The sequence below is a fragment of the Ceratotherium simum genome, chromosome 9 (assembly GCF_057802395.1).
Source record: "Ceratotherium simum simum isolate JZ-2026a chromosome 9, ASM5780239v1, whole genome shotgun sequence".
Classification (NCBI taxonomy): domain Eukaryota; kingdom Metazoa; phylum Chordata; class Mammalia; order Perissodactyla; family Rhinocerotidae; genus Ceratotherium; species Ceratotherium simum.
Genome location: NC_141908.1, coordinates 76,313,442 through 76,340,133, shown reverse-complemented (window position 1 = coordinate 76,340,133; position 26,692 = coordinate 76,313,442). Strand labels below are relative to the sequence as shown.

At 42.3% G+C, this 26,692-nt stretch overlaps 1 protein-coding gene across 6 annotated transcripts in view; it reads right to left on the bottom strand.

Moving 5' to 3' along the window:
• SPATS2L (spermatogenesis associated serine rich 2 like) overlaps positions 1-26,692 on the bottom strand; it is a 166,614-nt gene that overhangs the window by 118,473 nt on the left and 21,449 nt on the right. For all 6 annotated transcript variants that reach the window (XM_014784716.2, XM_087435556.1, XM_087435559.1 and 3 more), the window contains exon 2: positions 25,669-25,718. The gene's annotated coding sequence lies outside the window, so the exon portion shown is untranslated. The remainder of the gene's footprint in view (positions 1-25,668; positions 25,719-26,692) is intronic.

The following is a 26,692-nucleotide window of genomic DNA, read 5'->3' as shown; positions in this document are numbered from 1 at the left end:
AGCTTCAGGATAGTCTTCCTGCACCCCAGTGGATTATTCTGAGCACTCCACTCTGTAGCCTGCTGGCCTAGACTTTAAGTGCTGTAGAATTTCAGAAGAGAAGGATCTGGAGGTCTGGAGCAGTCCAGACAGACTCAGGCAGAGCTGTTTCACACAGGGGCCTTGTTTCACACAGCCTTGCAGTCTGCACAACACATTATAAGGTGACTTTCAGTTTAATGACAGGTGCTAGTAAGTATGTGGTGAATTAAATTGCAAGGAGAAGGTGAGAACTGAGCCAACATGGACGAATGGATGTTCATCGAGCTACAAGGAAAAAGGGAGGGCTATTCCAAGTGAGACTTATCTTGGAATACCTTATTCCAAGAATAGACATCACAGAAATGGGATAGGGGTTGGCTTTCATCAGACACCAACTTCAGCACCAACATATTATAGAGTAACAGAAAATAAAGCTGGTTACGGGAGGAGAGAGAGAAGAGAGATGGTGGCAGGTTACCCTGGGCCATGAAATCTAGGCAGAGATATCTGGATCTGATTTGCTGGAGAACAAAATATGGAACCACTGAATGTTTTTAAAATGTTAAACATCATCATGATATCAATGTTTCAGGAAGGTTAGACTGGGATTACGATGCACATTTGTTGGAGCAATACTTGGATTTGGTTAGAGCAGCTCTGAAGAGTCTGGAATGAGATCATGAGTCTGACTGGAGTGATGAAGGTGATAATGGAGAAGAAAGTATGAAACTGCAAGTCAGTTAGAAGGAATATGATCAAGCCTTGGTAACCAGTAAGATAGGGAGGAAGAAAGAGAAGAAACCAAATATGCCTAGAGATGATCCCACCATTTGGAAAATGAACAACCTTAATTGATTTCTTGAAATTTTCCTCTATCCTGATTAGCTATGGTGAGTAACCCCAGTGTGAGTTGATGTTTCTTTGCTCCTATGTAAAAGCTTGGGGCTCACCCTATAACCTCAAAGTAAAATTCTTAAACATGGAACATGGACTAAATCTTCGATGAGTCCAAGGTATTACTTACTAAGTTTGCTGGAACATACAGTTCAGAAATGGCATTCTGCCTTGGAAAAAAAGGAAACATCATGTTTGTGTATAAGCAGTTGACAACTGCTGGTTTTCCGCATGTGAGTGAACCATCTAGTCAACCACAAGATGAAGACTAGTAATAAGTTCATGACATTTTCAGCCACATTTTCCCTATATATGTGAACTCTATGTATTATAAGCTACGGAGTTTAGCTCTGGGGTAGTTTAGCCAGCTGTCTAATAAAAACGATAGGATAGAGGTGTAGGTCACAACAATGCTGGAAGAAAAAGAAATCCAAGATTTTCACCAAATAGCTATAATTCTGTGGACAGGTTATATAATGTGCCTATGTCTGTGTAGTTCATTTTTTGAAAGCTGTGTGCTATATCCCTCAATGACTTATTCTGAAAATGGTCTCCTAAGATGGTAAGAGATGACCAAAAATTACATAAAGCTCACTTTCTAAATAGAGCTCTGCAGAAAATACAGCTGCCATCTGGCCTTCTGGCTAATTTCACTTCTTTCCTTTCAGGCAGATACTATTTAATCCAGACCACACAGTTTGTTCGTCTAGTTGGTTCATGAAAATTTCCGAACATGAATCTGTAGCAGGAATGTTTGGCAAGTGACAGAACATTAGCTGCTTGACATGAGGGCAGTTTCCTTGCCTCAGTAGTTAAGCAAGTCTCTCCCAGACTCTGTCTACTTGGGTGCCTTCAGCTACGAAGTCAAACTGATTATCTCTGTCATCTCTCAAAGATGATGTCTGCAGTGCACTTTGCAACAAGCACTGCTCCTCTACATCCACCGATGCTCTAAAATTAACTACAGAGACTTCAAAACCCAGTGCCAGTTCACGGTTAACATTATGATGGTCTACATGGATGGAAATGGATCTAAACCGAGTCTCTGTACTAGTTATTTCAGAGGAAATGGGAATAAAGTTTCCCTCTTCTAGTTATATAAAATACAACCTGTGCTTTAAAATTTAGCCAGGGTGTATTCAAGTACAGAAAAAGTAATTTGATCTGCAGTGGCTTTTCAAATCCTGTTTAAACTAAGAAAAGAGGCATTTAATAACAAAAATCACATCACTTACATAGTTGCTTTGCCCCCTTTCCAGACTTTTCAAAAGGTAGAAATTGCTGGTCTCTGTAATTACCCACTTGTCTCCATAGACAGCGAGAGGGTGAGCTGTGAATTAGAGCCTGCACACTTCCGCCTGTTCAGATGGGGAGAAGTCTTGTCATGACACTCTGGGTTTACCTTCATCTCTCAGTGGCCTCACTTAGCCAGCAGTGCTAAAGATGGCAGCAGAGCCCAAAGCATCATTCTATAGACGTTGCCAATGAAATGACCGCCAGGAATAGCAGTGACCTGTTCCAGTGAGGCAGATTAGAAGGGTAAACATATGTCCAAAAACACCTGGCCACAAAATAAAAGTGAATGGAACAACATTCAACATTTGTGGAGAATGTTGGAAGATGATGTTACAGTTTTCAAGAAAACATTCAGGTAGAACTTTACACATTTTTAATCACAAACAAGATTCTGGCAAATAATAATTCCATGATCCTCAAGGCTTTATTAGATATTTACCAAGTTGTTTTCAAATTTTAATTTCCTATTAAATCTAATTGATAACAAGTTTATCATTCATTTGCATAATTGCATTGCTTTCACTATTTCAGAGCATGACATCATGGAGTCATAAACTGTTTCTATACTTTGGGAGGAAAAAAAGCAATGTTTGTGATAACCCAATTTTTTTCCCTCCTTCTAAGCTAAACACTTATAATTCTTAACACATGTTTTTTCTTGGAACCATTTTTACTTGTGGCTTTATGTAAAATGTGAGAATTTTCTATCTCAGAAAATGGTACTAGTTCATCTCTTACGATGTTCCCATTGTATGTTCACTGCCAGTGAGACAATCTGTTTAGAGGCACCATTATTATTACTATAAATAGACCTGTACAATGCATTTTTATGCATGTTTATCATTTTCAGTGTCAGAATTGTAATATTTAGGCCTTGATCAGAAAGGTTATCACACGAAAATATCTAATGAACCTAAGATTCTGGTATGGAATTCGAATACACTTTGTGGATACAAATAATATCCATTTACCAAGAGTGGACCGACTTACTATAAGTAATTCAAAACCACAGATTAGTGTTGGTATTAGGCCTATAAGCAGAAATATAATTCATGAAAATTATTAATTAATCAACCATTACATAGATATTTCTCAGTCAAGCTGTAAACTCTTAACATTCAGGTTTTTAAGCATGTTTTATAGGCACACACAGTACTCTCAACCTCTAAAGCTTATGAAATAAAACTCAGCCATCTAATTTTCACCTCCTAGGTATAAAGATGTTATAAAACAGCAGAATATCAAGGTCAGAGATGGTTTGAGATTCTCTGAATTATACTGTTTACTAATCACTTGCAAATGTGTTTCCTTCACTGTTTAAAAAGGCAGAGATGTGAGCATGCGTGTGTACATACAAAAACACATCCACGTATAAAAATATTCACACACACAGTGGAATACGGATTGCAAGGAGAACTTGATTCAGAATTTAAACTTGCAGTTTCTAGTCCTGCTTCCATCAGCTCAAATATTTCATTTCTCTGAGTCCCAGTTTCACCATTTGTAAAGAAGTTGTGAAGAACAAATGTATGTGTGTGGAAACCTTTTGTATACAGTGAGAGATAAAGCACTAGACTACATGAGGGTTGTGTGTTTAAAGGCTGTTTTCCTCAACTCTCTCACAGACATCCAGATCTTTAAAAAAAGGATACTTGTAAGTCCAGACGCATAAAAGTGAATGAAGTTAAAAGGAACCCCACCACATTAGAGAAAATATTGGCAAGTCCACCTGGTCCTGCCCAGGAGCTATCTCTGGGGTCAGGCCCACTGTGCCTGTTACACACAGCTGCTTCTTCCACTTTAGAAACCAGTTTTTCCAGAAGAGCCAAGTCTATCCACAGGCAGTTTCCACAGCAGCGCTGAAATGGCTCTGGCACTGAGGGGGATGGGAGGGAGGGGCTGGAAGGGCAAAGAGGAGAAATGAAAGGATCCTGAGAGGGAGAGATGGAGGAAGGGCAGCCTTTTATGTCTCCTGGAAACTTGTTTGTCAAGTACTTGTAAGTCAGGGATTGTACGTACAGCAAACCACACTTTACTACAATTTTTAAAAGTCACTCACAATTGACATTTCCTAAATGTCATGTTTAGCTATGAAACACAACCCTGGCAAGATGTCAAAGGTACTGCCTTTGTTGCTAAAATCTGGTTTGTTCGGGTCACAGCAAATAACTAACAAACTCAGGGCTATTTTCTCTTAAATTGAAAAGCATTTTCTCCTGTATCCCAGAAAGCACTTCAAAATACGTCTATGGACAGTTAAAAGCTATTTGTATTTTCTACAAACTACCTCCCAAAATGGGAAGAAAGGACATTAACAAGAATCCCTGGCAATAACTAGCCTCCCACATTGGTGAGGACTTCAGAAGCACAAGACTGAAGTGGGCAGGCAAGATGGAGACAGCCAAACACAACTCTCCTACATCCAGTTACACTGCACAAGTCCTATGGCTCCATTGCCAGGGTCATCAGGCTAATGCTAAAGTCATCTCATTGCACAGAGGTGAGGTACATCAACATGCTTTTCTACTAAGAACAAAGAGCCTTCACCAAAATTCATGGTCTTGCCCAATGTATCTTTTCCTCTTTGGGATAAAAGAGAGGGTCTGAGCTAATGATTCACATTGTTAAAATTATGGACATAGGCAAATAATTACTTACGGTTAGCTAAGCTTAGATTTGCTCCAACACGCCCTCCTGAAGTGACTCCTCTAAAAAACAAACTCACTCAGCCAATGTTTAACTTCATTAAGCCTGTACTGACATTGAGAGGGTGCATTTCCAATGGACTCAGCCATGCAAAATGTGGATTGGACGTCTTCACTGAAGGCCTACTTTGCTATTTGTGGAATGTTCTCTTCTCACTAAAAAGAAGACCAGCGTTCAGCCAAGGAAATGTAAAAGCCGTAGTTTCCCACAATAGTGTGGTATATTTCTGTTTTAGACTATAGCACAGTACTTGTAAAAGTCTCTGCTTCAATAAGAGTTAATTACGTGTTTATTTCTCAAGCACAATGTGTCTACGTGGCAAACACCTTCAGAATTATTTTTTTAGGGATTATCTAAACTAAGTCCAATTTCTTTGTGAGAGAGGGGATCCGGCAAGACAGAAGGTGTTTAGACTTAAAGTCTGAAAATTTAGGGTATCGCAGCTATTAGGGGTGGGGGTGGTGAAAGGTTAGAAGAGGGTGAGAAGATTGGGGGGCCACATCACTGACCACATCCATGCGCTCTCACTTTCTCCTTTATGGGTAGCGACTTCTTTTGAAAAATGAAAGGCTTATTTTCGTAACAGGCAGTGAGGAATAGCTAGGCAGATGTGTGTGGGTTGGTTCTGGCCCTTGATTAGCAGACAGGAACGATACTGCCTTTACGTTTCACCAAATATATCCGTGGAAACACACACAAGGGACCTCCACTTGAGTTGCACAATCAAGATCCCAAATTTCAATGCAGTGATTGTGCTGTTTTAGGAAAGTTTAAATGGGGCCAAATTTCCATGTGCAGCACTGTTCTCAGATGTAGTTACCAAATTACATGGACTTTTACACACCCTCTTCTTTCCTCCTCTAGGTTGAAAAGCCTGAAATCAAGGTATTTTGAAAATGTTTCTGCGTCTTGATCAAGGAGGTACCTGACAGGGGCCAGACGTAATTCTTATGGCAAAGCAGAGGATACGAACAACAGTCCCCTTTCTCTGAACGAGAATGCTCCTAAGCCTTTTAAAGACCACCCCTGTCATGTGCAACATGTAGATGCTCTTGTCAAAGTAGCTTCGTTTTTTGACAGCTAAAATTGGAAAGTAGCTTTGAGCACATACTGCCAAGCGCACTGTGCGGCTGTGTGTGTGTGTCAATGTGGGTGTTCCCCCTCCCCCGCCTTTTCCATTTTCTTCCTCCTAGAAGCAGGTTTTGTGCTCTTAATCCTCTTGGAATGTAGCTCTTATCACCACCTAGAGGAATTCATTACCCTGCGCCCTCACTGCTCCCCAGGCCCAGGAGACTAAAGAACAGGAGAGCAGTTGTCGGGGAGCTGGTCCTGAACTCAGGTGTGCTGGTGCTGAGTTACGTGTACCTGATTCTTCCTATAATCAAAAGGGAAGAGGAGAAATTAATCGTGCTCCCCTCTCCAAGGGAGTAGGAGGAAAAGAGCCTTCAGGAACACAGGCTGAGGCCCCTGCCACTAAATCCAACTATTCTAAAGCCAAGGGTTTAAAGAAAAAAAAAAGCAGGAGGTTCACAAGAGCATTCAGTAGCTGTGTCTGCACCAGGCCAGAGCAACTGATCAATAGAGTGGGGAAAAAACCAGTTAATCCAGTTATTTGGAACAATGTTTAAGAGAGAGAGAAACAGTTTGCCTTTATTTTATTTTTTAACTTCTGCTGGTTACACAGTGGCTTTGAAACCAAAATGTTTTGTATTTTTTTTATATAGAGCTTGCAACTCATTTTATGTCTCTAAGTGTATACCCTTTTCTATCGTCCCTAAACCATCAGTTTTGCCTACACAAGAAAACAAATTCAGAATACAAACGCAGCATGCACGTCTTTTGGTTATAAACCATGAGACACTGTCACATCGTCTAGGCATTAACAAAAAGCAAGAGGTGGGATACAGAAAGGCCTCAGCCTCTGGCTCTTTCATCAAGCACAGAAACATGAAACTGACACGTACACCGAAATGGGAAACTAGCCAAACCAGAGATGCAGCCAAACAGACTGGAAGAGAGAGAGAACAACATTCTTAGAATCCATTAAAAAACAATAGAGAGCAACCATTAACTGAACAATACTGAACTAGACCCACCCTCCCAGAGAACTATGTCAAGGGGCAGGGATTTATAGCCAAACTCCTCAGATATTTCTAGAATTCAATGCTTCCAGAATGAAGTCCACAGAACTACCTTACACTAAATCCTACATTGTTGTTAGCTGTGTTTTTGCAAGGCTGAACTGTAGTTGTATTAAAGTAAAACCTCAATTTATAATCCCTCACTGGAGGGACTGGCTGAGAGGGCAGGAATGAAGACAAATATTTTAATGCCTCATCCTTCAGTTTAAGGCTATGTAAATCAGTCATCAATTCTGAATACAATATTGGCGAATCCCTTTGGTAACAATTATGCACGTCAGATCACCAGGAATAAGGTAGTACTAACTAAAATACGTCAGGTGCTGGAGAAAAGTTACTGACAGGCTAAAAGGTTTATTTTTTTAACAGAAAATTTTAGTCCTTGGCAAAATAAAATATGTACCATTTATTTAATTTTAATTTCTCAGGATTTTGAAAAGCATCTCACCTTCAAATGTTTTTACTGCAAACATGTTGCCGTAGTCACAAAATTCTCTACCATGCATTAAGTTTATTCACTTGCCAAACATTTATTCCTCTGCATTCCTGGTATGTACACACTTGGAGGAGAGCTTTCTATTGCTGGTTAGTGCATCTAAAAACACAAACACTGAGAGAGATGTTTGGCACTTCCTCCCATACAAATCCGCCTCCCCCTCAGAGGTCTCATTGATTTCCATCCATTGATTTCATAGTGGCGCATTTCATTTTCAAAACACTTTCATAAACATGATTGTGAACCATGCTGTGAGGTTAATTTTTGGTGATAACACAAAACCTGAGATTTGTTTTTCAGACGGTTCTTGGCAGTGACTGAACATATGGTGTGTTCTTTGCTGAGGGTAATACCTCACACGCGAGAACTGAGATTTCCTTAATCCATTCTCTGTATTGCTGAAGACCCAGGTCCTCAACACCATGCCCCCCCCGCCAAATTAACTGCACTCAGCCACTATGCATTGGGTCAGTCACTATCCATTGGGCTTTAGGTCCACATTAGGACCTTGTATTAAGAGAGATGAAATTTTGGACAATATACCAAAAAAAAAAAAGGCTATTAACATTCTCGGGCAGGGGAGGTAGTTAACAGATACACTGATCTCAGCTTCCTTCCAAAACCCACTAGGATGGTGAGAAAGAAATAAAAAAGGTATAAGCCCAAAAGGACAACAAATGCGAGAGGAGACAAAACTGGCTGAGACATGACACAAGTCTGCAAGATGGAAAGCAAATGGCGGAGTGGTGACTGACTCGGCAGACACAACTGAGACTAAGGGCCCACAGACAAGAATGCAAAGGAGAAGCCAGCCAGCTGAGCCCCCAAAGAACCCCAGGAGGGCTCTGGAAGTTGACAGATCCACCCTACTCACAGCAGCTAGGCAACCATCCCTCCCTAGCCCTGTGGGACATGGGTGGTTTATTCTCTAGAAAAACTGAACCCAAGAGGCTGGAGACTTCAGGGATTATGGAGGACAGTGAAAGGCGCCAGGCTGAAAACTAGGGGCCGAGGAGGAAGTCTGGACACACTAACAGGGAGGCCTCCAACCCTTCTCCCATTCAACAGTTTAGGACAGTGGCTCCCCTTAGACCCCGCAGGCAGATGTGGATTCTGTTCATGGGAAATTGAGCGGCCACAATAGGAAGACTTCTAGATGCTGACATTTGGGGAGGGGGTAAGGTGGCTTCTAACAAACTGAATTTGCTCAAAGAAAGGAATTCCTGTCCTTCAGTGGTTGGATGAGACTGGCAATAAACAGGAAGAGAAGGAGAGGTTTTCAGGATAACCAGTAGAGTCGAGTGGCTACAGTCGTTATTCCCCTGACCTGGGCTTCAGGAACTTGGGGTTTAGGTCCTGCCTATGTTATTGACTATTCATGTGGCCTTTGAGTCACTCTTCCTTTCTATGCTTCAGTTTCCTCATTTGTAAAATGGAGGGTTACGGTCCTAGGGTCCTGTTATTCTGAGATGCTCACTCTTCCCAGCAGGTCTAAAAGGACAAACAGAATGTCAGGGTCTTTGATATGGTGCCATTTGTAGCCTGAGGCTTCCCTGACTTCTCAGGGTCCTTGTTGTTCCCACAGCAGGAGGCTGGCATTCTTAGATGTGATGCAGTGACACTATCCTTCCAAAAAGGCTGTTTTCAGCGAACTTGCACCCAAAGTACACAACAGGACCCCAAGGCACCCACAAGACGCCAGTATCAACTCTCCATTTGTCCACACAACAAAGTAAAAGCATTGTCAGGTGGAGCCAACCCAAAGTCAACTTCTTCACGCTCACACTTTTTTTTTTTTTTTTTTTTGCTTAATGAAACTCAGGAGAAAAGAAAAGAGTGAAAACTCAACACTCCTCCCTCTTTTCAAGGGCCAACTCTGAAAACAGAGTGATATTTAATATTTACCAAACACTCAGGATAGGTCTGAGGCACTGGGCTAGAAGCTCTACATGCCTTTTCTTACTAGATTCTCATATACACCCATTTTATAAATGAGGAAATAGAGGGTCCAAGAGCTTAGTGATCTGCTGGTACAGGCGGAGGAGCCGTGTCAGATCCAGGTATCATTCTGACTACAGAGCCCACACTCTCGTTCCTACCGTCTGCAGCCCAGGGAGCCAGTCCCCCAGCCACTGCAGGAAAACTTGCTGCAGTCTACTCTCCAGTGACACTTCCTGTGGCTTCAAAGGATTGACATGATCGGCCCTTCTGCTGAAAAGCTAGGAGGCATTCTGAAAAATCAATACTGGCTTCTGCAAGAAGCAGCCTTGCCCAAAGCTAGTTGAAAGCCAGCTGAACATTTTCAGAACTGGGGCCATAATCATCTGTCTTGTTGCATACCATGTCCCAGTGTGCAACTGCAGTAAATCACTTCTACATGGTCACTCATACAAAACAGAAGGCCTGGTATTTTTTGTCATTGCCCTGTAGCTCCTAAACTCAGAGCACTCGTATTATGGTTACATAATAGTCAGCTTGCTGCCATTACTACTTTAAAGTACCACTTTTTCAGGGTTTATCTCAAGTCATTTTAAATTTCATTTAGCTCTACCTTGCTAAACAACTTTACGTTCAGAAACAATGTCCTCTGCTGCATCAATAAGCCAAATTGGAAAATACAGTTGTTTGGGGTTTTTAAAAAACTTCAGCAAACTTTGATTCTATCTTTTAGAGGGTAATATATAGGGTGGCAATAAGAAGGGGAAGTTATAGGGCTTACTGAAAGATATTAATCTGGAAAACTAAAAGATATTTATTTTGATATCTAATCTGGATTAATGGTATGGACTTGAGACTTCAATTTCATTTACCATAAATGAATCCAATGACCAAATCATTGTTCAGTGTAATTTTGCAAAACCAAATGATCAGTTACCTCATTACTAGAGACTATAATAACTCAGAGAAGAAAGTGGCAAACTTGGTGGGGTGGATATTTGCGGTCTGATCATCCAGTATCCATCCATTCGCAGTTCTCCTAGCCACAGAAGCTCTATTTTGCTTTGGGGGACCCAGTGAAACTACCTCCTGAATGGGTCTGGGGGTGGGGAAGACCCAGGATGAACCCATCAATTTATCATTTCATGTGTCTCAGTTATGAGTTCAACTCAGCCCAAAATGGACAATCAGGCCAAGGAGAAGCAAACCTTTGTTTTGAGCTATTAGGAAATTAGACTTTCTCTTTGCTAGGCTTTAATGAAGAGGATGATGGAAGTGAAGCTGCCTCAGCCATCTTGTAAACATGCGCTGCTCAGAAAGGAGCCAACACAGAGGAACACAGAGGAAGCAGAGTCAAGAAATACACAGCCCATCAACTCCCGCCGAAGCAGTTTCCTGAAAGTCCCATCTAACGATGTCTCTGTTGGCCTCCCCTCACTGCAAGGGAGGCTGGGAACGCAGTCTTTGGCTAGGCACACTGCCCTTGAAGAAAATCAGGGTGTGCTACTAAGGAGGAAAGAAAGAACGGGTAGTGGGGAGGCAATTAGTAGTCTCTTCTGTGGCCTGTTTGGGTTGGTTTCCTGTGCTTACTACAGAAAATAGATATTCTCTCTACGTAAAGAAGGTATTACATACTTCAGAATTATAAATTAGAGATCAAGTTAAAACACACAAGTATTTCATTTGTAAAACCTTTCATTAGGGTAATCCGATTTTTCTTTTATAGTAGATTCATTTGATATTATTAGTCAATTTAAAAATATGGTATCCACAATTAAAAATGCAGGCTCGGCAAGCATGTGCAGCAGCCCAATTTTGCATATTCAATGTAGATACTGAAAAAATTTTGCTAAAAATGTTAAATATCCTAATTTCTTCTTAAATTATAGGCAAAAATCATACTACATATTTATGAGTCCACTGTCTCTAAGGAGGAATTTTTCTGTTTTCTGTTTCAAAATATGCTTTAGACTTCTATAGGTTAGGTTAGAAATGATAACAAATGTAGGAATTTGTGAATTGACATTTAGTTCTCAGAGGGTAGCTTTAAAAACTGGAGAATAATGGAAGTAGCCGCTTTTAAGAATTTTTTTCACTAGTCACAAAGATACATCAGACATTAGAGGATATAGAGAATGCCAAAACGAGATTCTCTCTGAAATTATGTAGAGTGACATGAGAAGAGGAAAATAAACAAGAAAACAATGGTTTATTGGACCAAGAGAGATAACAGGCAAGGGAGTCACAGGGCCAACTGTTAACAGACACTCTGCCTTCAGTCTTGAGTTACGTAGGCAACAATAAATGACCTTTGTAGATTATATTCATACAATTTCAGAGGCCGGAAGAAAGCTTGAAAACCACTGAATTCAACCCTCTCCCTTTACAGAGGAGAAAAACTTAAACCTAAAAAGACTCGGTCACCTCTCTAATGTTCTACAAGCTCATGGCACAGCTGAGATCAAAACACAGGTTCCCTAACTCCTAGCTCCAAACTCTTTTCACTAACAGAATTAGGAAGTCAGTCTGCCAGATGTATATTGTAATTTACCGCTAGGTTTATTGTGAACTTGTTCTGAATTATATTTTTAAAGGTAGGAGAAAATTGATTGTAACACCATGATATCTGCCAAGAGTGAATAATGAAGAAAAATATACAACATCTCGCCTCACTGAACTAACCCAGGCCCAGGGGGTGCGGACAGACAGAGGCCTCCGTGATACCAAAGGAGGGGGCTGAGAGGTTGTCACGGTTTAACAGCTGGTGGACATTTTATCTTCTAATGGAAGTGAACTCTTTGTCACTGTCTGCATCAGCTGCTTCCCACCCACTGCCGAAGCTCCCCTGCGAGCAGTTCTCACCATAAGGGCTCCCAAAAATTCAAAACTAGGGTAATCAACAAGTGATGGAAAAACTGGATCATTTGAAGGTCTCTCTTCAATGTAGCAGAAGATAGAATCAAGGATAATCTTGTGGAGTGGGTGAGTTTGAGTGTACTACAAATAAAAAAATGAATCCTTCTTATTAATCCACTTTCATCACTTGCCAGCTGGTAAGTATTAGAAATGCAGAAGTCCCTCACTCAGCAGTTTCTGAGTAAACCCAGAAAGTGTAGACCTGAGATTTGGGAGCAGGAAGAAACCCCAGAGAAGGTCTAATAAGCTGAGTTCCTTCATTTTGCAGAGATCAGGAAGAAAGCTACCAATCTGTGCTAAATCCGGTGTACGAAAGGGCAGTTACTGTTCTCAATTCATGGCACACATGTTCAGCTGAGGTATGTTTAGTAGCCGAGCAGTATTTCACTGTATGACCGTAACATACTTAACTAATCTGTTATTGTTGTACATTTAAGCAATTTCCTATTTACCCTATTATAAACAATGACATGATGAACATCTTTGTGGCTAAAACCTTTGCACATATATAAATTCCTAGAAATAAAATTCCTGTAACAAAACAGTGAACACATTTTAAAGGATTAAAAAAAATACATTTGCAAAACTGCCTTCTACACAAGGAGTCACATAGTTTAATTTACTCCAGTTACATGCATGTCAAGTGCTCTGATCAGTTCAGCACTTTGTCAGGAGAAACTATGTAGGCATTGGCTTGATCAAGGGTGATAGATGTGCCTGTATCTATAATTCTGATGAATGGTAACTACAGACCCCTAGTCACTTACAGGATTTTAGACTAGAAGCTCCCTACTCATACACCTCCAGCCATGACTGACTGACACATTCCACTTCGACTCTTTCTTAGGGATGTGATGCCTTCCCCTTCCTGTGTTAATAAGCACTCAATATTCTTAAAGAGATTCTAGATGGTTAGTCCCCGGCAACATTCTTGTAGTGCTCTGTTTACACGCATCAGCTAGAAAATCTTTCATCCAAGGTATGCTCCCAGTTAGATGCCAAAATCAGTCTGCAGTGTGACATTTTAATGAAACGTTAGAAATGACATCTGAGGTGCAGGCAAAATCAACAAGTACCTGCAAGACTAAAGAGAAGTGGAATGTGTTGTCAGACCACACGTTTTCTTTTAAATTTCTTATTTATTCATTTTTCTCCCACCTGATTTCAAAAAGGACTTAAAACAGCTTTTCTTTTTAAACGTGTTTTCTAAATTGGACATTTTCACATCATTGAGGCTGCCAACCTCTTTCCTAACATAAGGATATTCTTCTGTCATAACTGCTTTCTCTATCTGGAGACTGAATGGCAAGGATATTGTTCTTATCCAGAAAAGAGGAAAAAATAACTCATTATGGTCATGAATCCTGCCTGGAAGACGCCCTACACAGAGGGACCCAAGGTACGCAGTATCAGTCCCGTAAAAAAACCAGGAAGAACTCCATTTCTAGGAGGCATAAAAGCTCCCAAGAAGCACAGACGGGCGGCCTCTGGCTCCTCCCTTCCCCCAAGGACTGGAAGAACTCCTCCGGCCACCCCGACCTGGGAGAGCACGGAGAGACGGACACGCACAGGAGCCCAGGGCGGGGGAGGCAGGCCGGCACAGGCGGGGAGGGCAGCTCCCGCCCCGGACCGGCCACACGAGCAGCAACCACCACCTGCTGTCTGGCTCGGCCTTCTTAGTCTCCTCTCTCTTTGTCTTCCCGGGCCTCCCACTCTTTTTTTTTTTTTTATAATTTTATTTATTTATTTTTTCCCCCAAAGCCCCAGTAGATAGCCATATGTCATAGCTGCACATCCCTCCAGCCGCTGCATGTGGGACGTGGCCCCGGCATGGCCAGAGAAGTGGTGCGTCGGTGCGCGCCCGGGACCCGAACCCGGGCCGCCAGCAGCGGAGCTCGCGCACCCAACCGCTAAGCCACGGGGACCGCCCTGGGCCTCCCACTCTTCCCGCACACCCACCAGCCCTCTCTGGGGCTGGCCCTGGCCCTCTGTCCCACATTTCGAAGCACGGTTTGTTTTTCGTTGTGGCCTTTCTAAATCCTCATCTTCGGACTCGATTTCCACGTCTCTTCCTTGGCCTAAACCTCGCCCAATCTCGCCTCTGTTTCGGGGCCCCAGACCCCATGTTACACATTGACGGTCACTTCCAGACAAGTGTGGCGAACAGGGACTTGGAAGGAACTTCACTGTGCGTGACTGAGAGAAAAAGGGAGGGCCAAGTGCTACACTGATGGGGTTAAGGGGAACGAGCGCCGCTGGACCTACCCGCCGCGTTCCAGTGCTCGGCTGAGTTCTGCCCACGCTCTACATGCTCCCCATGGCCGCCATTTGGGAATAAAAGGATCATTTTCATTGTGAAACCTGAGGTTTTCTGAAATCTCAAGAAGAACACGCAGTTTTTCATGTGAAGCAGCAGGATATCCAAGGAGCGAGGGCCAAGTGAACAGAGAGCCGCCTGACTGACAGGCCAGGTCCCGCCTGCGCGGACGCCGCAGCCCCTCGGCACCGCCGAGCGGCCCGGGCGGTCGTCGTCTTGGCTCCTCGCCACGGCTCGGTAGGGCGGGCGTTACCCTCCCCCTCGGGGAGAGGGAGCGCCGCTCCGCGGGCTGCGCGAGGCGCCGCGCTTCACCGGCCGGCCGCTGGCGGAGAGCGTGGGCTGAGGCGGCGCCCGGAGCGGCCCGGGCCCGAGCGGTGGGGCCGCGGGCGCCTCCCCTGCCTCCGCTGCGCCTCGGCGTCCACGGCGGGAAACTCGGGCCGAGGGCAACGCTGCCCGCCGCAAGGGCTGCTGGGAGGACTAGCTGAGGCGGCACGCTGAAGCGGTGACGGAATTAGGAAGCCAGGCGGCCGGCGCCCCGCGCACGGAAGCCTGAGGAAACGTCCGGGACTCAAGTCCCAGAGCTAGGTGTTGAAGGCCCTACGAGGCAGCCTTATCTGGAACAATCACATCGCTTCTGTGATTCGTAACTTTATCAGTAGAGAAATTAGCTGTTTCTCACAACAGCAAAATACATGCCAAAAGGAAACCGTGAACTGGATATAATGACTCAAAATGGAAGAAAAGGGCAAAAGGTCGTGTGGCTTCTTAGAAGAACCCCATTTATTTTTGTTTCCAGAAAACACTGTACACGCCGTACAAGTATGCTCAGTCACGTCAGAGCGCAGTGGGAGGCCAGGCTCACGGAGTAATATTCGTGAAGCCCGCGGGGGCTGCACGCAGTCTGTCCCAGGGCCTGGGCCTGGCCGCGACAATGCGGCCTTCTCTGGGCCGGCCCGCCCGCTGCGCCCACCCCACCCAGCTGTCAGTGAAGAGCCGAGCACAGAGGCAGCCGGCAGCCCCCGGGGGCTGTGGAGGAGAGCAGCTCATCCAGGGAGGAGGGCAGGGGGTCGGCACACGAGTGGGACCAGGACACCTTCTCTTGTGTCCAGTTTCCTGCAGCCGTGGGGGCAAAAAGAGGGGCTGAAGTGCAGAGAATGTGGTGTTGGGAGGACAGGAAGGCACAGAGAGACCGACCAGGACACGGGGTTGGCAGAAAAAAAATGCAAGTGGCTGGAATAACTACCAGAGAAGGACCAGCCTGCAGTAGACACCACAGCAGCAAAGAGAGAGTCAGGGCAGAGAAGTTCTGGAAAAGGAGGTATGTCAGAGGACCATAACAGAGGCCATGTAAGACCAGGAATGCGTGATTTCTCAGTCCTGGTGCAGTGCATGTGAGGAGCTGGGGATGGCCACAGCGGGGCTCTTAGCCAGCATCTATAGATCCATGTGATGTGGGTCAAGTTCTTTCCTGGAAATTACACTCCTAAAGCATCACGTGAAGCGTGCCTCTAGTGGCAAAGTGTGGACTGGAGGGTTCAAAAGTCAAGTGCAGTGTGAAGGAACCCAATTAAGAAACTCAGCGTTTCTGACACAAGACTTACATGTGAAAAAGGAAGTCTCACTTGAAACAGGAACATATTCAGCATTAAAACACAAAGTTACGGACTGTTGTTCAGCCCAGAAGTTCTGCATGTCACAAATGTCAAAATAACAACAATTATATTTGTATAGCACTTTAAAGTCTATAAAGAATTTTTATAAAAGCCATCTTCTATCCCACATGGATGTTTTTCATGCTCCAACAAGACAAGTTCTTATTATTATTATATGAGTCCCTAAGAATTGACTGTATGTTACTGCAAACATTTTTAAATCTATATATACTAGTCATAGAATTTTATCTATAAATACTATACATAAAAGGCAAATAGCAGGTTTTAGGTACTGAATCTATTCTACAATACCTACTACTTTTCCAGAATGACTAATTAAATATAATTTACATTAAAGGAACTAGGTGTAAACATTGCAATACTCTGCATAGATCATTAAGCATATCTCATTAAGAAGTTTCTATATTTCTAAATCCTCACACATTCTAAGGGGGTACCATAGATGAATAATTATTTTTAAAAAGAATGTATTAAAATATATCCCTCAAGGGTCTTTAAAAACAGCTCTTAATAGCATAAACAGGAAGCATGCTATAAGGTTCTGAAGAATGGTGGAATAAAAATGATTGTGGCCTATTTTCATAAAGAAGCATGGAAAAAGGAAAACATGCTAAAATTACCTCCAGCTTGCTGAGTTCAATTGAACCATTATGTCATTGGGCAAGTGTCTTATTTACTCTTTGCCCTATATGCAATAATAACGTGTTGTGGAGAGTCAAGAGTTCACATTAGCATTTTTTAATTTAGGAAAAAGGGGAAATTGTAAACCTTAAGGAACAGTTTTCCTGTTGACATGGTTCAGCATGCCTGGAGGGTGATGTGTACTTTGTACCCAAATCTTGATTAAACGTCTGTCCTTGAGATAAAGATAACACTGCTGACCCATAGTCAGATGAGCAATCGAGCAATCGTTTTGAGGTTCTTTCAGCTTTGACGATAACTTTGTGCTGATCTACCCTGTTTTGGTCATCTGTTTTTCTATGGGACCGACAGTGTCCATTTGGGAAACAGCTGCCTGGCTTTGGGAGAGAAGCTGCAGCTTGGAGAAGGGAATTGAAGCAGAGAGCTACCCCTTGGCCTTGGCACTAGGTGCAAACCAACTGCAGTGTTGAAAGCAAAATTCCATAAAAGAGAAACTGGTACTGTCGGTATGGTCAGAATTCTGAAAACCTATTTGCATTAAGAAAAGCTGTGATAAGCTGAACCTTTTCATTGAATATGCTAACTTCTGGAGTAATTAAACCTGGAAGGTTGTATCAATTCCTTTTCTACCACTGAGTTTTCAGGTTGCTCCAGGTTTTGGTTTCTCCAAGCCCTTCGTCTCTATACCAGCACCCACTCTTGGTAGGCCTTCTGTAGCCCTGATTGCTAGCTATAATTATTGTATTTATTCACTTGGTTCCTTGTTTCTTCATTGTCTGGCTCCTCTACTAGAATATTAGCTCCATGTATTGCAAGATCCCAATCTACTAAGGTTGGTTACTGATTCCTTGATCAGAGCCAATCTGGCACAGAGTACATCTGGCCCAGTATAAAATTCACTAATATATACATCACAGAAAGACCTGCCTGAACATATTCCTGCTCTCAACAAATACTAATTGAACATCTCTTATGTACCAGGAGAAGGGCACAGCACTGGGAATACTGGTGAACAGAGCTCACACTCAGATAGTCAGTGGTCTGTTATGGGGCTAGCTGAATATATCATGTACTATCTTGCTAAGTCTTTGAGCAGATCACATCAGCTCAAAGAGGACATCAGCTCGTTAATCAGAGAGCAAGCTCGTAGAGGACCAAGCCAGATATCCCCTCCTTTGATTTCATCTCCCTCACTCTTTGTTGCTTTAGGTAAGCAACACATACCTCTTAATTGGCTTGGCTGCCAGAGCCCTCTTCAAGCTCTCTTTCCAGAAAACTTTGCAGAAGTCTTATAAACAATTTTGCTATTCCAGCAAATGTTAATGTTCAAGGTACTCCTTTGAAAGAAAAGAAAAATTCCTTTGAGATTTTTTTCTCAGGAACGAGGAATGCAATTAGGCCTATACTTGGCACCTTGTCAGTTCCCAGAGCCAAGAGATCTCAGGGTTAGGAGAACAAAGCTACCAAGAAGCTTTTGCTATTGACTACAGCTGCCCAAAGTGCAAGGGTTAAAGCCTGAGAACTTTTCACCCCTTTACTTTAATTTCCCATGTAAGTAACTTCCAAATACCGAAGCCTAGAGGACCCAGAATGCAAAATCCTTTCCATTACTTTATTGAAAAATTATGTAAGCTGCGATTTATTGCTAATGCTTGTCTTTCAAAGCATTAGTCAGGACACCTGCAAACCTTCAGACAACAGCTGCCAATACACCTTTAACATTTCATGGGTCGGCACTTAAAATCGGACAAATAAGAAATCATCCTTGCAACCAGTGTGAGGCACTGGGTGGGCAATGTATTGCGAGTTGGTTAAAAAGTATGAACTATAGATTACGTTGTTAACTCAGCACTTTGGAAAATGGAGGCTAAGTAAAATAATGATTGTTATTACCATCTCTCTTTCTTTAGTGGTGCACTTTATCTAAGAAAAGAATTTTCTTTTTACAGAAAGAAAATTTCACTGTGTATTAACAGTATAAAATTCAGTTATTTCACATGTATATGTGCTTAAACACAAGGCATTTTAGCACTCTTTATAGCTTCAGAGTGAATGATCCAAAGGTGACAATACTCTAGGGCTTGTCAGGGCAATATTTGAAAGCAATGTTTAAGTTGTTTTGGAAGATATGCATCAATTTTTCAGGCATATAAACATTTTCATCATTTCCATTCTTGAAATATTACAAGTAATTGCTTGAGCCCTGGGGGGACAAATGCTACGTATCAAATATCCGTCTGGTGTGAGGAACAGCTATACACATCTGTTTAGGAATGGCTGTGGAGCAGTATGATGACCTGCCTATGGTAAGCAGACTCTTCTTTTTACCTTGGCATAAAGTCAGGCTGTCAGTGAAGGGAGTGAACAGCATCAGCATTAGGAATGCTCCATTGATTTAATGCCTTCTTTCTAACAAGAGGTAAAGCAGTAGCTAAAGGCAGAAGTGGAGCGAAACCTTAAAGAAGCAGCCTAAGTGGAAGGACACCCCTTGGGACCTACAGAGAATTTTCAGCATCTAATGAGAGTGACTTCAAGTCCAGTGTCCACCTAAAGAAGAATGTGAGAAGTCCAGGCTCGATTAGGTGCGTTGACATTTATTGAAGAAAACACTCATATATATTTCTGTGTTTCTAGTTCTTTGGTTCTTTTTAGTAAAATTCCTTAAAGAACGTTGAGTCATTAGCAACTATTGCAGCATTAATACCAGTGGTAGATAAAGGCTCAAAGGGATCCCTGATTTTCTGAGATGGCCCAGATATGTGGGGCTGGAGCTCCCAAGAATCTTGTCCATACTATGTGACTATGTCCCCTCACTTGAGCCTCGGTGGTCAAAAGGTGGTCAGGCTACCTAAATTGGGCCAATTAGATTCTCTCTTCTAGGGACCTCAGACTTGGAACCGTGAACCCAGAGGGTGGCAGTCATCAGCGCTGGATCACATTAACAGTGGTATCTTAGAGAAGAGGGCCACAAAACCCTCTGCTGAGACCCCAAGAGCCTCTCTGGTTGCGGCCCCTCATGCAGTTTGATGGTTCCATCCTTGCTTCAACTCTGTGAGACACCCCAGGACCCTTCCTAAAAAAACTTAAAAATAATTATTTTTTGGTTTAAGCTAGTCAGTTAGTTTCTGTAGCTTATAATCAAAAGAACCTTGTAGGTTAAAGACATCAGCACTTTAATAAAAAATTACATCTTGTTAAAGGAGAAGTATAAGGGATGGGATCATAATTCCTTATGTTGGTAGGAAACTATGTTTTACAGATGTTCTCACATGTGATCACTGTAAGGCCAGGGAAGGGTTGCTCTTATCACCGTGATGATAGAGAAGAAGCAATGGCAGCTCACAGCCCTGCCTGTGTGCTGTGGCCTGGCCACTGGCAAGGAGCAGAACCAGGCTTAGAAGCCAGGTCCACTGACTGCTGGTCAAGCATCCTTCCCACTACAAGCCATGATGCATGTGCCACTTAGCACCTTCTATTACTCCTCCTGTCTTGGGAAAGCCTATCTGATGGTATTCAACTTTTCTTTTCTTTTTTTAACATACAAAATCCTTAGTTAAAGGGAATCGTACATGGAATATAAACAAAAGAGAATAACAGAGCTATTCTGAGTCAGTCTGTCTGTCTGTCTGTCTGTCTATCTATCTATCTATCTATCTGTCTATCTTTTCATTTTCTCCTACACCAACTCCAACCCAGGGGCTTGGGAAAAGTTTTAATAAAGTAAAATATATAAGCTATTGCCTTAGTGTTGATACTTACTAATAAAAAGAAATTAGGCCCAAGAGGTGCCTCCTTTTGATATGGGTAGCAAGTTTACCTTCTTCTACCCATTTTAGCTATTAGCAGGGAGCAGGCTTTGAACTACATGGCCGTGATGTCCAAGATGTTTTCACTTTACATGTTTTGAACATGTATCCCCAAATACGTTTGGCTGTTTGTTTATAATTCATATACATATATTATTATATTAACATGTTATATACCTAATGAAACATGAACAAAATAGAAAAAGGGAATGGCAGACTTGATGTAATGTTTTGCTAAAAATGATTATCTCAAGGCAAATGTGGGGTGAAGTTCATGATTGATTACCTGCAGTGGATATAATCCATATGTCTTTCAGATAATTTAGCATTTTGAGGTCCAGCTTCTTGCAAGATCTGATTCGATAGTCATTGTCAGTACCTCATGATGTGACTGACAAAGAGTTCATGCTAAACCTTGCCATTTTCTTGTTGCCTACAATACTAAAATTATCTTCCATTTATGGGAATTCTCTGCAGAATCTTTTTAAGATTCTGTTAGTTTGTGAGGGTTTGTTGAAACTAAAATATAGAGTTTGTAAATCCAGTTAACCAGGCATGATATACTTCGCAAAATAGACAAAGTTGATGAACCAGTAGGGAAGCCACTGTGAAGGGGAGGCTTCACCTCCCTCCCTCCAGGTGATACCCAGCCACCTGACATGCGGACCCAGGGACGATGCCAGTGTCAACACAATCACCACCAGTTATCATAATGTTGCATGATAATAAAATGAAAGTAAATCCAAGTTCTAATCAATTTCTTTCCCACCCAAATGAATCCTCTCCAGAGCTCCATGGGGTCCACATCCCACTTTGGAGGCCACTGTACCACACAGCCAGGCAGCAGTTTACTTCTAGAGCCACTTAGAATCACAGGAACCTCCAGGCCTAAAACTATGCAGGACAAAACTAAAAGGACAAACCAACCCAGGTCAAAAAGACAGTTATTTTGCATTTTAAAAAACTTTTTAAATTATGATCTATATAACCCACAACCAGAAAAGCACATAAAACATTAATGTTTCATGTAATACATTGGATATTACCCATGTAACTACCAGCCCAGTCAAAAAACAGAACATTGCCAGCACTCCCAGAAGCCCTCCAGGTCCCTTCTCTTCCCCAGTGTCCCCTCTCTCGGAAGTAACCACTATCCAGATTCTTTCAGTAATAAATTCCTGGCTTTTCTTTATAGTATTAGCCACTTATGCGTGTACCCCTTAGCAAAAGAGTTTACTTTTGTCTGTTTTCACACTTTATATAAATGGAATAAGAGTGCTATGTATTATTTTGTATCCTCTTTCTTTCAACGTTAGGTCTGTGAGATACATCTGTGTTATTGTGTGTAGCTCTAGTTTATTCTTTTTTCATTGCTGTATAGTATTCAATCTTATGATTATACCACAATTTATTCATCCACTCTACTAGTGATAGATATTTTGGACATTTCTAATTTGAAATTAATACAAACAATGCTGCTAAGAACATTTTACAGCGGTCTCTGGATGCATGAGTATATATTTCTCTAGAATACACACACATACACACACATGTGAGTGGAACTGCTGGGTACTATTTAACTTAATTTTTAAAAAAACCTAAGGGAAGGTAATTCTAGTGTATCGCTTGGCAATCACTTTTAATATTAACTAACTCTTATGTAGCCATGAGGAAAGCTCATTAAATGACTAGATTTATCTTTCCCTAGACTTGCACTCCTGCACACTCATTAAATTTGAACCATGATATTAAATGCATTTAACTCTGTTAAAAAACAGTTTGAAAATTTCCAATACCAATTCCTCCCAAATTCTCCCCCCCACATACATACTTTTTACATATAATCACATTTTTCCTTTTATTTATTTATTTTTCCCCCCAAAGCCCCAGCAGATAGTTGTATGTCATAGCTGCACAACCTTCTAGTTGCTGTATGTGGGACGCGGCCTCAGCATGGCCGGAGAAGCGGTGCGTCGGTGCGCGCCCGGGATCCGAACCCGGGCCGCCAGCAGCGGAGCGCGCACACTTAACCGCTAAGCCACGGGGCCGGCCCCACATTTTTCCTTTTAATGAAGGTCAATATTGTGTCTACTGGGAGAACAAAATGTTCATTCAAATTTTAAAGAAATTTTTCACCAAAAGGTTTCAAGTTAACACACATTGATCAAGCATGGAAACCAAAAATGTTAATCCTATAACCCAACTGAGGAGTACAAATACAAATAACAGAGACCAATTCCAACTTCGGAGTCTCCAGCATTTCTTTACCATCATGAATAATCTCCAAATGGACTGCATAAATGGGACATACTTCGATGACATATTGTGACGCCAGCAAAACCTGCTCATTGGTCTCCCACTGTCTTATTGATAATAAACATAATAATATTTATTATAGTGCCAGGCACTTTCTGCATATCAGTTCTTATATACAATGCTGTTTTAATCCTCAAAACAACCCTATGTGACAGGTACTATTATTATTCCCATTTTACCAAAGGAAACCGAGGCACAGAGAGGGAAGGTAACCTGACCAAGGTCCCACGGCTGTAAGTAGTGGAGCCGGAAATTGAAACCAAGCTTCCTGGTGCCTCCGTCCATACTCTACTATGCTGCCTGACAACATGTTAGTTTTGTTGTTGGCATTGTTTTTATTATTTTGATAACAATAAGAATAGTTCTTTAAGACCAGGGCAAAATGTGTGAACCATAGGGGAATCTATGTACATTTGTTTTGATTTATGAAAATTTTGTGAAAGTGGTTGTAACCAAGCAACTCTAATTCTGGGAGAACTAATTAAGAAATGAATTAAGGGATTCAATGGATACCCAAATTAGTCATTAGGGCTCGAAGATCTGGAGTTCTGGTCTAAATCCAGCTTTGGCACGTGCATCCAAAATAAACACGGCAGATAAGTACCACAGCTCACAATTAAAACGGGTTTATATGGCTTAGGCATCCACATGGGAGAGGCCTCTTCCTAATTGAATTCGGACACCTCTTCAGTTATTGTGAGTTTCATGTGCCATCTCCCTACTCTTTTGCAACTGCTGGCAACAGGATTATGCTGAGGGAGAAATCATTTCAATCAGTGATGTCTGTAGAAGGAGCATAGCAAGATAAAAGAAAGCCTTTGAACTGTAATTAGAAAATTCCTTAAGTGTGCTCACGTGACATATGTTTGAGACTACTACCAACTGGCAAGATGAGTTACAGAATGGACGTTCAATGTCACCATTCTGGGATAAGCAGCCAGTAAAAGTCGTGTTCCAACATGCAATTAGAGGAATCTTTTGCAGGCCAAACATTCCTGCTTTCCACCTCTAATATGATTAGTGACAGACAGCTGGAGGCATCTCATTCTCCTGAGAGAAATATGATCAGAATTGTTTTCAATTGGTACATCTTTCCATCAAGCTGTTCGTTGCCTTCCAGCAGAATAAACAGAGTTTCTGATTATTTGGTACATTCCAAGAAAACAGGAATTGATTTTGCCCTTGCTTGTCTGATGGGGAGAAAGCTGCCAGAATTTACATAGTAACTCTTCAGTGGCCTAATGGAAAGAAAAACTAAGCAGTGTGTGTGTGACACAGAGAGAGAGAGAGAGAGAGAGAGAGAGAGAGAGAGAGGGAATCAACCAGTACTTTCCATAATAATTCTCTTTGAACACCTATAAAGAAAGTATTTTCATGGTGATTCAGATTTCAGATATGAGGAAGTAAAATATTCTATTCCATTCATGGAAAACAACCACTGCCACCAGTGTTAATGGCTCTTTTCAAAAAGTTACAGTTGTCTCACTACTAAAGTTTCAGGGTTATGGAAAAAGAATCAAGTTTAGATTACACATTCATGGAAATATCCAGGTGCAATGAGACCTCATTAATTTGGACTACCTCAATTTGGAATTTACAATAATTTGACAGGATTTGAACCAGAGATGATCTTTTCACAATGAATATATGGCTTGCTAAGCAAATTAATTTAAATAAGCAAGATTGCTGGGGGAAGAAATAAAAATATTTCAGAGGAAGTGTGATGAACCAAAAATAACAACACGCTTCCTGTCCAGCAAATACTTTTGAAGAACCCATTCAAATGCAATAACTGATGACAATAATAATCAGCATGTAACTGAATGCCAATCTTGTATAGTTCACTCAACACACGTGAGCTAGACACATCACAACAACTCTGCAAGATGGGTATAATTCTCCGCATCTCAGAGAGGAGGAAGCCGGGGATCAGAGAAGCAGGCGGCATGCAAAGACCGCACAATTACTAGGCAGCAGAAGCGGGGTGCAAAGCCAGGCTGTCTGGCTCAAAAGCCTGTGTCCTTCCACTCCCACTCAAGGCTGAGTGAGCACCGAAGGTTGCAAGCCAGACTTCTGGATTCATTGGAGCAAGTTCTTCAACAACAGCAACAAGAGCAAACATGGGAACCACTGTGGGGTGGGAAGGCCCGCCGCTCTTCACCACGATCCCTTTCTACATCTCAAGGGCATCTACAAAAGACTTTTCTTTTGATACTTTGAAGTATTTTCCATGCATGAAACTACTCTAAAGAAATCCGTAGAAATGCTGATGCAGGTGGAGAAGGGGATGTAGATGGGGGAGGAGCGCCCAGGCCCACCGCCCCTCCCCCGCCCCATCATGAGTGACTTCAGTCTACACACCTATAAACAAGGACTCGGGGGTTGCCACCCCGAGAGGCTGACAAAGGCTGTGACCAGGCCTCCTGGAGTCAGCTGCAGGTGCAGGCCCAGCTGGCCATGTGCACAGGAGGAGGATATGGGGAAGGGAAGGACCATCTCTACCTACCTGGGAATCCACGGAGATATTCCTGAAAGCAGCCTGGGTTCTGGAGCGCTCTAGGGAAAAAGGAAATTTGGGAGGTCAGATCTCACATTTAGCAGCCACACCACAATTTCATCATCACATCCACACCCAAGCACAGGATCCGGAGTCAGGCAGACATGGAATCGGGCCTTACCTGTGACTTAATAGCTGTGTAGGTAGAGAACCTCTCTGTGCCTCAGTTTACTCAACTGTAAAATGCGGGATAATAATAGTACCTTCCTCACTATCCAGTCTTGAGAAGACAGGATAATATAATTCATGCAATGAATTTAGCACACAAGAGTAATATTTTAGGGGGCCAGCCTAGTGGTGTAGTGGTTAAGCTCGTGCGCTCCACTTTGGCGGCTCAGGGTTTGCAGGTTCAGATCCCGGGTGCGGACCTATGCACCACTTATCAAGCCATGCTGTGGCAGGTGTCCCACATATAAAGTAGAGGAGACAGGCATAGATATTAGTTCAGAGCCAATCCTCCTCAGCAAAAAGAGGAGGATTGGCAACAGATGTTAGCTGAGGGCTAATCTTCCTCACCAGAAAAAAAAAAAAAGAGTAATATTTTAATAACAACAATAGCTAACATTTATTGCTCGCTTAGAAATAGTGAGGCATTGCTCTAGGGCTCCAAATGGGCTAACTCTTCAATACTCTGAGGTGGGCACTATTACCACTGGCATTTTGCAGATACTGAAAACGAAGCACTGAAAGGTCAAATCACCTGTCTCATAAAAATATATGAGATAAGTGGTGGATCTGGGATTCTAACTGTGACCATCTGGCACTGGAGCCTGGACTCTAAATCACAATGACGTCCTGCTTAATTTATCACAAATACATGGTAACTATTGTTATTATTGTTGCTGTAATATTCTCCTCTCTAAGAGATAGCCTATAATATCCACACAACCCCAGGGAACTTGCCATTCAGCTAGTAACCACTAAGGCAGAGAGACAGGGGCCAGGGTCATAAGCCAACCGACCAATCACTCAG